This window comes from Rhinopithecus roxellana, chromosome 12, assembly GCF_007565055.1.
Source record: "Rhinopithecus roxellana isolate Shanxi Qingling chromosome 12, ASM756505v1, whole genome shotgun sequence".
NCBI lineage: Eukaryota > Metazoa > Chordata > Mammalia > Primates > Cercopithecidae > Rhinopithecus > Rhinopithecus roxellana.
Window position 1 is genome coordinate 90,292,129 of NC_044560.1, and position 14,044 is coordinate 90,306,172.

Below are 14,044 nucleotides of genomic sequence, written 5' to 3' on the forward strand. Positions count from 1 at the left end.
AAGTTAGCAGGGTGTGGTGGCGTGCGCCTATAGTCCAAACTACTGGGGGTGGGGTTGGGGGGCGGCTGAGGTGGGAAGATTGCTTGAGCCTGGGAAGCAGAGGTTTCAGTGAGCCAAGATCCACTCCAGCCTGAGTGATAGAGCAAGACCCTGTCCCGCCCCCTCCCCCCCAAAAAAAGAGGCTGGGCACAGTGGCTCGCACCTGTAATCCCAGCACTTTGGGAGGCCGAGGCGGGCAGATCATGAGGTTAGGAGATCGAGACCATCCTAGCTAACACGGTGAAACCCTGTCTGTACTAAAAATACAAAAAATTATCTGGGCATGGTGGCGGGCGACTGTAGTCCCAGCTACTTGGGAGGCTGAGGCAGGAGAATGGCGTGAACCTGGGAGGTGGAGGTTGCAGTCAGCCGAGATCACACCAGTGTACTCCAGCCTGGGCAACAGAGTGAGACTCTGTCTCATAAAAAAAAAAAAAAAGCTTCCCACATGATTTTGAGATGGTTGGTTTACAGACTGATATTTAGGAACTATTGGCCTAACTCCTCATTTTATTTGCAGAGTTGGAAATATAAATAAATTTTTAAAAACAACAAAGGACAAACTCCCAATTTTATAGGTGAAACTCAGGCTCAAAGAAAGGAAATGAATGCCATGTAAAGATATGAACCATAGACTAGACAGCAGGAAATCCAAGTTATAGACCTAGTTCTGCCCCTGTGTGACCTTGTCTAAATTATTTAATTCTCTCTGGGCCTTGGTTTCTTCATCTTTAAGATGATTTTTGAGGACTCTTAAAACTCTCTCTTTGTATTTATGAAATAGTTAGTTTTTCTGACTTTGATATTCCCGTTAATTTTCTAAGAACTATTGAGCCTTTCTTCCTCTTGTGTTCTTATATGTCTCTCCCTCTCACTGTGGCTCTCTTTTTTTGCTACCATGCTTACTCCTGGATTTCTTTATCTCACACTTCTGTCTTTTATTCTCTGATTCTCAGTAGTCCAAAGAACTACCGTTATAATAAAGATTAGGTTTTCCTAAGAAATAAGGTAAATTTTCTTTCTTTTTTTTTTTTTTTTAGACGGAGTCCTGCTTTGCTTTGTCGCCCAGGCTGGTGTGCAATGGGGTGATCTCGGCTCACTGCAACCTCCGCCTCCCGGGTTCAAGTGTTTCTCTTGTCTCAGCCTCCCAAGTAGCTGGGATTACAGGCACGTGCCACCACACCTGGCTGATGTTTGTACTTTTAGTGGAGATGGGGTTTCACCATGTCGGCCAGGCTGGTCTCGGACTCTTTACCTCAAGTGATCCACCCATCTCAGCCTCCCAAAGTGCTGGGATTACAGGCATGAGCCATCACACCGGCAGAAATAGGGCAGAATTTTAATTTTGCATTGAAGCTTCTACAGTTGTCGCTTCCTTGAAGCCCCAAATCTCAATCCTCTTTGGTACTTTCTCGGTCTGCACCAATCATTGGTGATAAATGCCTTTCATGAATCCCTATTATAGTTAGTACTTCTCCTTTTACCTTGATTATATAGGACAGTATTGTATTGTCTTCTAATAAATTTATGGAGGTTAAAAGTCTACTATCTGACAGACTTGGATTTGAATCTCGATTCTACTATATACCGTGTGACTTTGGGGAAATTACTAACAAGTCTTTCTGAGCATGAATTTGCTGAACCATGAATAAGCATACTTGATAGAGTTGTGAGGATTGTCAAATACTACATGAGATAGGCCTCGCACAGCACCTGACACATAATAAACACAATAAATATCAAGCTCCACCTTATCTCCCAAAGTAGACTTGTAGCCTTCTCAGGATAGCAATCATTTATAATGTTGGTGCCATTATACATTATTGCTAACACATTTTAATTGCTTGACCTCCAATTTAGCCTGTTTCCTTTACGCTTACATTGGGAACATTAAGTGGTACAAAATCCCCTGGATCCAGATGTGGCAAGGAGAATTTAGGAAAGCTGAATCTGTAGAGGGAATATCTGAGTGGGAATACCTGCTCCTTGCTGAAGAGCAGTCTTTTTTAGAGATGGAATCTCACTCTGTCGCCCAGGCTGGATTGCAATAGTGCCATCTCAGCTCACTGCAACCTTTGCCGCCCGGGTCCAAGCAGTTCTCCTGCCTCAGCCTCCCGAGTAGCTGGGATTACAGGCTTGTACCACCACTCCCGGCTAATTTTTGTATTTTTAGTAGAGACGGGGTTTCGCCATGTTGGCCAGGCTGGTCTCGAACTCCCGACCTCAGGTGATCTGCCTACCTCAGCCTCCCAAAGTGCTGGGATTACAGGCGTAAGCCACAGTGCCTGACCTGAAAATACCATCTTAATGTGTCCTGTAGCTGTAACCTTGACACCTAGAGGACTCTCATTATATATTTGTTAAATCAATATTTTTCAATACCTATCATTGTCCTAAATGTTGGATATTTAATGAAAAAAAAAAATTTTTTTTTTTTTTTTTTGAGACGGAGTCTCGCTCTGTCACCTGGGCTGGAGTGTAGTGGCCGGATCTCAGCTCACTGCAAGCTCTGCCTCCCGGGTTTACGCCATTCTCCTGCCTCAGCCTCCCAGTAGCTGAGACTACAGGCGTCCGCCACCTCGCCCAGCTAGTTTTTTTGTAATTTTTAGTAGAGACGGGGTTTCACCGTGTTAGCCAGGATGGTCTCGATCTCCTGACCTCGTGATCCGCCCGTCTCGGCCTCCCAAAGTGCTGGGATTACAGGCTTGAGCCAACGCGCCCGGCCAAAAATATTTTTTTTGAGATGGAGTCTTACTCTATTGCTCAGGCTGGAGAGCAGTGGCACAATCTCAGCTCGCAATCTCCGCCTCCCAGGTTCAAGCGATTTTCCTACCTCAGCCTCCTGAATAGCTGGGATTACAGGAGTGTACCACCATGCCTGGCTAATTTTTGTACTTTTAGTAGAGATGGGATTTCACCATATTGGCCAAGCTGGTCTTGAACTCCTGACCTCAAGTGATCTGCCAGCCTCAGCCTCCCAAAATGCCGGGATTACAGGTGTGAGCCACTGTGTCTGGCCTTTAATGAATATTTTTTTTAAAGTCAGAGTCTCACTCTGCCACCCAGGCTGGAGTGCAGTGGCGCAGTCTCAGCTCATGGCAGCCTCTGCCTCTCCTGCGTCAGCCTCCCGAGTAGCTGGGATTACATGCGTGCACCACCACACCTGGCTAATTTTTGTCTTTTTTTGGGGTAGAGTCGAGGTTCCCCATATTGGTCAGGCTGGTCTTGAACTCCTGACCTCAAGTGATTCACCTACCTCGACTTCCCAAAGTTCTGGGATTACAGGTGTGAGCCACTGCCCCTGGCTGGCCTTTAATGAAGTTTAAAGCATGGATCTTGACTTGAAAGAGCTCAATTCAGATACAGAAATGGACTTAAATACAGAGCTCTCTAATGATAGGTTTTATGTGCTTAGTGCTAAGTAAATTGAAGAAACTTTTAAGTGCCATAGGTATCCAAAGGTGGCTGACATGTCCGGAAAGGTGTTAACAGAAGCAAGACTTCAGCTGGACTTTGAAAGAAGGCTCTAAGTTAGATAAGCCCCAAGAGAAGAGGGTAGATATTCCAGTTGGGGGAAAGGTTGCTCCTAGTAGAGTAGGACAGATGTGAAGGATACCTTTGGAAACAGTAAGAAGATCGGAATGGTTGCCGTTGAGTCATACAGGGGAGAGTGAAAGAGTAGATTGTAAATTTCTTCAGGTCAGAGACCAGGTCTTTATCTCCTCTAACCACCTAAAACATAGTGAATAAAAACTGCAATTGAATTTTATAGGGTTGTAGAGGGCTTTGAATTCTAAAACGAAAGGGATCAAATCTGTAAAGTATTTTGAATAGAGAGAGAGGTGATGTGGGCTAAGTTGTGATTAGGAAGATTTGTCCGAATAAGCTATCTGCTCTCTATTTGCCACAGCTATCAGTTGTTAACTCCAATTCCTTATCTTCAGTTCTGACTGCTCTTCTGAACTCTAGACCAAAGATTCCAACTGTCCGTGAGAAGATCCTCCTAACACCTCACTCTTTGTCTTCTGCTTTACCCAATGTACCCTCACCAAATCGTTAACCTCTTTCTGTTTTCATTATCTTGAAGTTCTACTCTTCTCCCAGTTGCTCTGGCCGGAAGCATGAGAATTGTCTTGAACTCTGCCATTCTTTCTTTTTTTTTTTTTTTTTTTGAGACGGAGTCTAAGTCTGTCTCCCAGGCTCTCACTCCCATGCTGGAGTGCAGTGGCCGGATCTCAGCTCACTGCAAGCTCCGCCTCCCAGGTTCACGCCATTCTCCTGCCTCAGCCTCTTGGGTAGCAGGGACTACAGGCGCCCACCACCTCGCCCAGCTAGTTTTTTGTATTTTTTTAGTAGAGACGGGGTTTCACCGTGTTCGCCAGGATGGTCCCGATCTCCTGACCTCGTGATCCGCCCGTCTCGGCCTCCCAAAGTGCTGGGATTACAGGCTTGAGCCACCGCGCCAGCCCGAACTCTGCCATTCTTTACCCACCACCATCTAACGGGCGGATCACAAGGTCAGGAGATCGAGACCATCCTGGCTAATACGGTGAAACCCCGTCTCTACTAAAGAATACAAAAAACTAGCCGGGCGACGAGGCGGGCGCCTGTAGTCCCAGCTACTTGGGAGGCGGAGGCAGGAGAACGGCGTGAACCTGGGAGGCGGAGCTTGCAGTGAGCTGAGATCCGGCCACCGCACTCCAGCCTGGGCGACAGAGCCAGACTCCGTCTCAAAAATAAATAAATAAATAAAATAAAATAAAATAGCTGAAGGCTATTGTTTCTACCTCTACATTGCATGACGATGTACCTGCCCTCTTCTTTACTTTCCTGCTGCCTCTGCCCTAATTCATGCTATTTCAAGATGTTTTTCCTGGTCTGTCATTGGAGCCTTCTAACTGGTTCTTCTGCCTCTTAATGTCTTTCTGATGCAATGTGGCCTTCAGTACAAAGCCAGATTAGTCTTCCCAAAACATACTCTAGGTCAGAAAATTTCAGTGGTTCTGCTTTGTCTACTTAATTAAGTACCTACTCCTTACTCTAGCTTTCTTTTTTTTTTTTTTTTTTTTTTTTTTTGAGACGGAGTCTCGCGTCTCGCTCTGCCGCCCAGGCTGGAGTGCTGTGGCCGGATCTCAGCTCACTGCAAGCTCCGCCTCCCGGGTTTACGCCATTCTCCTGCCTCGGCCTCCCGAGTAGCTGGGACTACAGGCGCCCGCCACCTCGCCCGGCTAAATTTTTGTATTTTTTTTAGTAGAGACGGGGTTTCACCGTGTTAGCCAGGATGGTCTCGATCTCCTGACCTCGTGATCCGCCCGTCTCGGCCTACTCTAGCTTTCTGGGTCCTTTGTGATGTCAGCTAGCTGTTCTGTTAGCCTGGTTGCTCATCACACTGCTAACTGCATGTGATGCATGCAATAGCCATACGTTCCCTAAAACATATCCTGTATACTTACATGTCTCCAAATCACTACTTGTGCTTTGTAAATTTAAAAAAAAAAATTTTTTTTTTTTTTGAGACAGGGTCTTGTTGTCACCCAGGCTGGAAGGCCGTGACACAATCTTGGCTCACTGCAACCTCTGCCTCCTGGGCTCAAGTGACCCTCACACCTCAGCCACCCAAGCAGCTGGGACTACAGGCTCAAGCCACCATGCCTGGCTTATTTTTGTACTTTTTGTGGAGGCAGTTTTGTCATGTTGCCCAGGGTGGTCTTGAACTCCTGAGCTCAAGTGATCCACACACCTCGATCTCCGAAAGTACAGGGATTATAGGCATGAACCACCATGCCCAGCCTACTTGTGGTTTTTTTTAGTTTGGAATCCTTTGACCCCTTTTTGGGCTGCCAGAATTCTACTCACTATCCAAGGTTTAGTTCAGACACCGTTCACTCGTAGCCTTTTGTCTAAGATCAGGTGGAGTTCTACCACGCCTTCCATGAACACCTCCTACCTCTCTGTGAGGATTAATCAACTCTATGCTTGTGCTACAGTGTCATTTTGTGCAGCTTGTATCTGGTGTGTTATTTACTTGGTGTTACTGTTAATTATTTACATGTTGTTCTCCATCACTAGATTGTAAACTTTATGAGGTCACAAAACAGACCTGTTCCAACTTTACTTCCCTTCTGTGTCAGCTGTGGTATATCGTTTTTAGATTTCCAGGTGGTTGGTGTTTCTGGGCTTCTTGAAGCTCTTGTCATTTTTCTGTGGCCTTTGGAAACAGTAGAGGCTCTTCTTTCACTTGTTTTTTGAATGATTCATAATGTACTGGGACTACATGGATAGGCTATGTTGGATCAGAATGTAGAACTTTGCACCTCAAATGCAGGCTTTCATTTGACGTCAGGCCTACTCTCAAATTGCTCTTAGTAGAGTAGGACAGATAAACAAATAAACAGTGATACTCTGCAATAAGCACACAAACTAGTGTGTGTAAGAGATGGGAAAAGCTCCTGGAGGAGGGGATAGTTGAGTTAAATGCTGAAGAATGAGTAGTCAGAGAAGGGGAGAGCTATATTCACAGTGTATGTGCAAAGGCATGGAACTGAGAGAAAACCTGCCCCATTTGCAGGAATTTTTTTAAACAAGGCTGGAAGTTTTTATGGAAAGGTAGAGGGATGAGTGGTAGGTAGACATTCCATCATAATGGGTCTTAGCTCCCAAGCTAAAAAGTTTGAATGTTATCCTGAATGGAGGCATCAAGCTTTGGAATTGGGTAGAGCTGGGTTCAAGTTTGACTTCATGACTTACCTTGTGATCTTGGGCACGCTGCTTCATCTGTCTGGACTTTATTTTTCCAGTAAAATAATACCTAACTTACAGAGTTGTTGAGCATTAGAAAGAATAGATATAAGGTGCTTAGCACATAAGTTGGTGCTCAATAAATGCTATTAATTTTTTTTTTTTTTTTTTTTTTTTTTTTTTTTTTTGAGAGAGAATCTTGCTCTGTCACCTAGGCTGAAGGAGTTCAGTGGTACTTTCTTGGCTCACTGTGACCTCTGCCTCCTGGGTTCAAGTGATCCTCATGCCTCGGCTGCCCAAGTAGCTGGGATTTTACAGGTGCCTGCCACCACGCCTGGCTAATTTTTGTATTTGTAGTAGAGACAGGGTTTCACCAAGTAGACGAGGCTGGTTTTGAACTCCTGACCTCAAGTGATCCGCCTGCTTCCGCCTCCCAAAGTGCTGGGATTACAGGTGGGAGCCACCGCACCCAGCCTAAATGTCAACTGTTAATAATATTGGGCAAATAAGGGCTCACTGAAAGATTTTAAGGTGGACAGTTACAAGATCAACCTTGCCAGAAAGGTTGCTGACACCACTGAGAAGGGTGGATTACAGCAGGGATATCTGTTGGAAGCAAAGAGAAAAGAAGACTTCAGTTTTAGACAAGTTGAGTTTGAGATGAGCATGAAAGTTTTAGGAGGCCATTGAATATATGAGAGTGGTAAAGGCCTCGCCTAAACATACAGATTTGGAAATTATCATTGTATAGGTCACAGCTGAAACTATGGATGTTCATTAAATCATTAAGGGAGAATGTAGAGAACAGCTATTTTTAATTTTTGTTGAAAAGCTATGGATCCCCCCGCCCCCACCGCCCAACACACTCACACACACACACACACACACACACACACACACGACACAAAACATTTTGCGTGTAATTTTAGGTGGTTCCTGAACACTCCTTCTCCAAAACCTGTTAGTGGACTCTTGGGTCCTTGGACATCTGAAGAAGCTGTAATACAGAATGAAAAGAAAAGAGGGCTAAGGATGAGTAACATTTAAGGGATGAACAGAAGAGAAGAAACAACCAAAGAAGGAGGAGGAAAACTAGGGTAGAATGGAGTCTCAGATTCAAGAGAGAGAATCGATTTAAAAGGTGAAGGAATGATCAGCAGTGTCTTCTGCTACAGAGAGTTTAAGTGAGATAGAACTCAAAACTATCCATTGGGTTGGCAATTAGGTGACTATGGGGAGAGCAGTTTCAGTGAATGTGTGGGGCTGGAATCTAGGTCACGTGGAATAAATAGGAGGTGGGGAAGTGGAGTCTGAGCGTTGTCATCATACTTGTTCAGAAGCCAACAGGAGAGAACCAGGAGAGGGAGAGCAGTTGAAGATACACAGACTAGGGAGTATTGTTGGATTAAGGTTCCCATGGAGAAGAGGAGCGATGATTTTAGGTAGAAGGACCGACTTAGGTTCTGAAAAGGGACAACTCTGACAATGAACTAAAATAAAATTAGGGTAGGTATTGGTAGCACGATGTTCAAAGACCTTTGTTGATGAAGATCAATAAAGTTGGAAACAAATATTAAATCCTTCTAATTAGGATGGGTACAGTGGCTCATGTCTGTAATCCCAGCACTTTGGAGGCTGAGGCGGGAGGATCGCATGAGGCCAGGAGTTTGAGATTAGCCTGGACAACATACTGATACCCCGTCTCTACAAAAAATTTAAAAATTAGCCAGACATGATGGCGTGCACCTACAGTCCTAGATACCTGGGAGGCTGAAGCAGGAGGATCGCTTGAGCCTGGGAATTCGAGGTTGTGGTGAACTATGATCATGCCACTGCATTCCAGCCTAGGAAACAGAATAAGACCCTGTCTCAAAACAACAACAAATAGCAAATTTTTCTAATTTAAGCCTTCTAATTCAGTAACCTCTAAGTAATTAATAAGGTTTAAAGTGTTAAATCTGAAAATTAGATGGGCAGTTGGGTTCTCCACTTCTGTAGAGATGCTGGTGGTGGGCCATGGGCTCTCGCTTCTTTGTTTATAGCCTTTGGTGGGGCTGAGATTATAAAGAACATTAAAATGAATATTGCCTTTTCTTTGCCAGTTTTCCTCTCACATAAGGGTACTTTCTGAGACTTTTACCTCAGTGTTACCTTTCTGCCTAACCTGCAATGTTAGGCAGAAAGATCTTTGCTAGGCCTGGAGTTAAACTAGGGATTTATGTGTTAGGAGCCAATCTAAAACTTACTAAATAGTTTGAGAGTCTGAGCTATTATTCTGAAGGTCAGCGTAATTCTTAATGTTGCTTCTTGGATTTCCTTGCTGAAGATTAAGATATTAAACTCTAGGCACTGTAATATTCTTTGATCCTGAAGTTTAAACCAGGAATGAACTTTCATGTAATTGATGGGCATACCAACATAGGATCTTAAAAAATGATCTTCCAGCTCTTAGGGGCAAAGGAATTCTATAAAACCCTTTTCTGAGGAGCTTATGGCTCAGCTCTAAGCAGGCTAGCTAGTCTTGGGAAGGGCTTGTAATCATGTTGCCTTTAATGATTATATTCACAATAAGTACTTAAATGTCTTTCTCCAGAGCTGAAAGTCAGCTTTTTAGCTTTTGGAAGCATGATTGGTATGAGACCATCAGGTTTCCTTAGTACATTACCATTATGGAAGGGCTTGGTAGATTAACAGAATAATTTGTGGATAGTAATTTTTTTTTTTTTTTTGAGATGGAGTCTTGCACTGTTGTCCAAACTGGAATGCAGTGGCGTGATCTCGGCTCACTGCAACCTCCGCCTCCCAGGTTGAAGCAATTCTCCTGCCTCAGCCTCCCGAGTAGCTGGGACTACAGGCCACCACACCCAGCTAATTTTTGTATTTTTAGTAGAAACAGGGTTTTACTATGTTGGCCAGGCTGATCTTGAACACCTGACCTCGTGATCCACCTGCCTTGGCCTCCCAAAGTGCTGGGATTACAGGTGTGAGCCACCGTGCCCAGACTATGAATAGTAAAATTAAAAAGAATCATGCTACTCACATGTTCAGGTCTAAACGAAATAAGGCAATGTACTAAAAAGAAACCAGAAGAATTCCACCTCCTTAAAAGCACTTACTAGTTTAAAAGAAAATCTGTTAATTTTTTCCTTTTTCTTTTTTTTTTTTTTTTTTTGAGACCGAGTCTTGCTCTGTCACCCAGGCTGTAGTACAGTGGTGCGATCTCGGCTCACTGCAAGCTCCACCTCCCAAGTTCACACCATTCTCCTGCTTCAGCCTCCCCAGCAGCTGGGACTATAGGCACACGCCACAATGCCCGGCTATTTTTTTTGTATTTTTGGTAGAGACGGAGTTTCACTGTGTTAGCCAGGATGGTCTCGATCTCCTGACCTCGTGATCCACCCACCTCATCCTCCCAAAGTACTGGTATTACAGGCACGAGCCACCGTGCCTGGCAATTTTTTCCTTTTTCATCTGTATGTTGTTTGACCTATTACAGCAAACATACATAGCTTTTATAAAAAAAGAAATTATAAAAGGAAAGAACACTTTTGTCATCAGAATGAGAATTTTTAAAATTAGAATCAGACTGTTTTTGGCTATGAAGGTAATTAATATAGTGAAGCACGGTGGGCCTGATATCGTGTGAAAATGTAATGTACACAACTTTAGTTAGTTCTAATTTTTCCACCATGCCTTCTTTTTTTTTTTTTTTTTTTTTTTTTTTTTTTGTTGTTGTTGTTGAGATGGAGTCTCGCTCTGTCACCCAGGCTGGAGTGCTGTGGCCGGATCTCAGCTCACTGCAAGCTCCACCTCCCGGGTTCACGCCATTCTCCTGTCTCAGCCTCCCGAGTAGCTGGGACTACAGGCGCCGCCACGTCGCCCGGCTAGTTTTTTGTAGTTTTTAGTAGAGACGGGGTTTCACCGTGTTAGCCAGGATGGTCTCGATCTCCTGACCTCGTGATCCGCCCGTCTCGGCCTCCCAAAGTGCTGGGATTACAGGCTTGAGCCACCGCGCCCGGCCCACCATGCCTTCTTATATCAGCACACAAGTGATACTTACTGGCATGTTGTGGTTTTGTTTTTTCAGACAGAGTCTCAGTCTGTTGTCCCATCTGGAGTGCAGTGGCACAATCATAGCTTGCTGCAGCCTCAAACTCCCAGGCTCAAGTGATCCTTCTGCCTCAGCCTCCCAAAGTGCTAGGATTACAGGCATAAGCCAGCTTGCCTGGCAGGGTTTTGAGGTTTTTATATATTGAACTGGATTCTTGTAGGTAACTCAGTTCTGATTTCATTTTATGTGTTTCTGTAGCCAGTCTTCTAATCATACTTGGCCAATTAAGAACACTCTCTGGTGGTTTTATGTTTGAGGTCTTACTATGTAGAGCTTTAGGTGTTGCCAGTTGTGGGAAATACAAAAATGTAAATTATGTTCTCTTCGAGGAGTTAATGATCTCACTGGTAATATAAGAATAAGCATATTAAAAGTTCAGAACACTATATAATTATTTAAGTGCTGATTGAGTGATTAGCCCAGTAAGTAACATAGATATTTGGAGGACACAGAGACTGTTGAGAACTGGAGTTGTCAGAAAAGCCAGCCAGAATTTTTCTTAAACACAAATCTGAGCATGTCATTCTCCAATTCAAAATCTTCCAGTGCTTCCTCTTACCTATAGGATAAAGTTCGGGTTCCTTAAGCTTGTCATGAAAGGTCAGTGATTTTGCTCATACCATCCTATCTTGCCACTACCTAGTTGTCTTTCAACTATTCCTAATTCTGTGCAGTTTTTTGAACATAAGCTTTTTCTTGTCTCCATGAATTTGCATTAGCTATAACTTTATGTAGCAACTTTGTTCCTTCCCTTCTCTTTCTGGTTTATACTCATCTTTTAAGGTTCGATAGAGTCACTCCTCTTGGAAACTTCATTAAGTCCCCCATATTTCCTGTCCCTACCAAGGTATGCTTAACCTCTTATGTTCATGAGCACTCTGTGCTTACCTGTTATAGCACTTGTCAAACTGCTTTGAAGTTATTTCTCTTATTTAAAGAATAAATGAGGCCAGGTGCCTGTGATCCCAGCATTTTGGGAGGTCAACATGGGTGGATCACCTGAGGTCAGGAGTTTGAGACCAGCCTGACCCATATGGTGAAACCCCGTCTCTACTAAAAATACAAAAATTAGCTTGATGTGGTGGTGGGCACCTGTAATCCCAGCTACTCTGGAGGCTGAGGCAGGAGAATCGCTGAAACCCAGGAGGCAGAGTTGCACTGAGCCCAGATCGCACCATTGCATTCCAGCCTGGGCGACAAGAGCAAAACTCTGTCTCAAAAACAAATAAAGAATACATGAGTGAATGAACGAGGTGGATTTTAAAGAATAAATACCATTTGGAGAGATGAAGAGAAGTAGCCTGCCATGAAGGGAAAATAAGTAGTATGAGCAAAGTGTCAGTGATTTCGATGAGACTATAGTTGGAAGCTGATTCTGATTCAGTCTGCAGATGACCCGGGCTTGGAAAGGATGATGATGTTGGATAACTAAATCAGCATCTAAAAAGATCAAAGTATGTTGGAATGACAGTGGTCAAATCTAATAAGAATCTTGGCTTCAAATACTTTCAAGACTCCATCAATTGAAAGATGGATTAAACTTTTAAGTCTAATAATAATACTTTTTTGTTTTTTTTGAGATGGAGTCTCGCCCTGTTGCCAAGCTGGAGTGCAATGGCACGATCTCAGCTCACTGCAACCTCCGCCTCCCAGGTTCAAGCTGTTCTCCTGCTTCAGCCTCCCGAGTAGCTGGGATTACAGGCATGCGCCACCTTGCCTGGCTAATTTTGTAGTTTTAGTAGAGATGGGGTTTCACTATGTTGGTCAGGCTGGTCTTGAACTCCCAGCCTCAGGTGATCTGCCCGCCTCAGCCTCCCAAAGTGCTGGGATTACAGGCATGAGCCACTGCACCTGGCCTAATAATAATACATCTAACAGTCCCAAATGAGAGTCAATAGGCAGAAGTCATAAGGAAAGCAGATTATGACATTTTATAGAATTATTACATTGGTACGTTGTCTTTCTTCCTCTGTTAGTGAATTCTCTGTTATCCTAAATTTTAAACATCAAGAATATTGTAGATTTATGGGAGAGTTGTAGAGACCTTTCGACGTGAACTTATGATTCTTTGTTGTCAAAGGGATTTGTGTGTCAGCAAAGAATTAGACTATATAATTTCTAAGGTCCATTCCTTAGTGCTGTAGTTCATAGTAGGAAGAAAATTGTTCCTTGCAAAGCAAGAAAGGATTCAAGGCTGAAAATAAGGATGTGAAGATAAAAACAGAGACCAAGATAAGAAGTGCTTGTTGAATGGCTATAAACTCAGGAAAAATAAGTAGATAAATATATTCTCCTGGGATGTAGAACAAGCATTGACATTGTTTGGAATGGCAGTATGTTGGCTTTTCCTAGGGGATCAATAAGAAGAAAATAACTGGGCAATGGGGAGCGAGAACCTGGCTGAAGCTTGTATGAATTACTAGTGAACCAGATTTATATACCTCTGCAACTTTCTTCTGAAATGTTCTCTGTCTTGGAAAAGATATGGAAGAGTCAAGCAGCGGGCAATGGTGGTAATTTAGGTTTGCAGATTGTCATGGTGAATGTAGTAGTAGGTGGTTAGGCAGGGAGAGTCCCTAGGGTATTAGTGAGGGAAGCTTTGAATTGCATAACCATGTTGTCTGGCATGGACTGGGATTATCTTAGATGTTCTTTTTCTTTTTATGAGACTGTGTCTTACTCTGTCACCCAGGCTGGAGTGCAGTGGTGTGATCACAGCTCACTGCAACCTCCGCCCCCCAGGTTCGAGCGATCCTCCCACCCTCCCACCTCAGCCTCCTGAGTAGCTGGGACTACAAGTGCACACCCCCAGCTGACCAATTTTTGTATTTTTAGCAGAGGTAGGGTTTTGCCATGTTGGCCAGGCTAGTCTCCAACTCCTGAGCTCAAGTGATCCACTGGCCTCAGCCTCCCAAACTGCTGGGATTACAAGGCGTGAACCACCATGCCCGGCTGTAGATGTCCTTAATGAATAGGGTAAAATAAGAATGGAGTGATTGAAGGTTTAGAATGATTAGGAGAGGGTATGAGAGACTGATAATGGTAAGTGCTAAATAGGTATGTTTGGGGAAGGAATAAGGCCCCAAATGTGGCAGTGTGGTGGCTGGACATGAATTGGAGATGAGTGCCCGTGGAGCCAAGTAGGTACAGATGCAT

General features: G+C 43.9%; 1 protein-coding gene across 18 annotated transcripts in view; it reads left to right on the forward strand.

Annotated features, from left to right (window-relative positions):
* Positions 1–14,044, forward strand: part of LOC104675570 (microtubule-actin cross-linking factor 1) — a 392,257-nt gene that overhangs the window by 119,185 nt on the left and 259,028 nt on the right. The gene's annotated exons all lie outside the window — the stretch shown is intronic.